General features: G+C 70.4%; 1 non-coding gene across 1 annotated transcript; it reads left to right on the top strand.

Moving 5' to 3' along the window:
• The first annotated feature begins 285 nt into the window (after nt 1-285).
• LOC138922486 (5S ribosomal RNA) lies at nt 286-404 on the top strand. Its single transcript, XR_011435572.1, has one exon. It is a non-coding gene; the product is annotated as a 5S ribosomal RNA (ribosomal RNA).
• The last annotated feature ends 935 nt before the right edge of the window (nt 405-1,339 follow it).

Below are 1,339 nucleotides of genomic sequence, written 5' to 3'. Positions count from 1 at the left end.
CCCTGGGCGGGCGGCAGGGCAGGGCAGGGCAGGGCAGGGCAGGGCAGGGCAGGGTTTGGCTGGCCGCGGCGGCGGCGGCGGCGGCGGCGGCGGCGGCGGCGGGAGGCAGTGGCAGGCAGGCGGCAGGCGGCGGAGCGCGGGGCGCAGGGGACGCGGGCGGCCGGTGCGCGTCACAGGGGCTCGGGCGCGCGCGTCACAGACGCCAGGCGACGGCGCGTCACAGGGGCCAGGCGACAGCGCGCGCGCGCGCGAGGCTTCTTAGGGGCGCCGGCGGCAGCCGCCAGCGTCTACGGCCATACCACCCTGAACGCGCCCGATCTCGTCTGATCTCGGAAGCTAAGCAGGGTCGGGCCTGGTTAGTACTTGGATGGGAGACCGCCTGGGAATACCGGGTGCTGTAGGCTTTTGCCTCCCGCCGCCTCCCTCTCCTTTTGCGCCCCCCCCAACGGCCCCAGCGCCGCTCCCTCCACGCTCCTCCCGCCCCTCCTCCCTCCTCACCGGTCGCCCCATCGCCCCGCCACGCCCCCACCGCTGTCCAGCCGCGCGAGTGCCCCGCGGCCGCGGCCACCGCCGCCGCCACCGCCGCCGCCGCCGCCCAGCCCTTCCACCTCGCGGCCCCACGGGAACCCAGGGCCAACCGGGGCCGGCCCCGCGTGGCCGTGCCCCCGACGCCGCCCTCGTCCGGCGGGCTCCCTCTGTCCTCGGCGGCCTCTTCCCACCCGCCAGGCTCCTGAGAGACCCTAGCGGTCCACTCGGCCGGCGCGGCACCCAAGCAGTTGGTCGAGTCGTGGTGTGCGATGGAACGGATCCCGCTCCGGGCTGCGGAGGCCCGGACAGCTTCAGCAAGCTGCCAGCAGCCCCTCCGTCTTCCAGAGCCCATCTAGGAAAGACCCCGGGTCAGGCCTCTCCAAACAGCACCTACAGAAGGACGGGGCCCACTGGGCTCGAGAGGAGCCTTCCGGGCCTGGCCATCCATCCCAAGCGGGACGGCTTCTGGATTTTCTGATGCCTGCGCCGTGTGTCAGCTTCTCCAAGTCGGTACCTGGCTGTCCTTGATACCGTCGTTCGCGAGAAACCCTCGTTTCCGCACCGGAGTTGGTACGGGTCCTTTTGTGTTGTCTTTCCTTAAAGACGTCCCCTTCCCCAAGTGTCTAAGTTTCAAGCGCCTCCCCCCGCTCCCCGGCTGGGATGCAACTCCGTCTCCGTCTTCGCTTTTGTCTTTTGGGGGGGGGGGGTCCTGCCTTCGTTTGAAAGGTCGGTGTCTGGCTCCTCGTGGATCCCTTGCATCCGTTTTGATTCTGAACAGACTGGATGGAAGGATTAGGAATCTTGCTGCGCT

Source organism: Equus caballus, unplaced genomic scaffold (assembly GCF_041296265.1).
Source record: "Equus caballus isolate H_3958 breed thoroughbred unplaced genomic scaffold, TB-T2T haplotype2-0000898, whole genome shotgun sequence".
Classification (NCBI taxonomy): Eukaryota; Metazoa; Chordata; class Mammalia; order Perissodactyla; family Equidae; genus Equus; species Equus caballus.
This window is presented reverse-complemented; position numbering and strand designations above follow the sequence as displayed.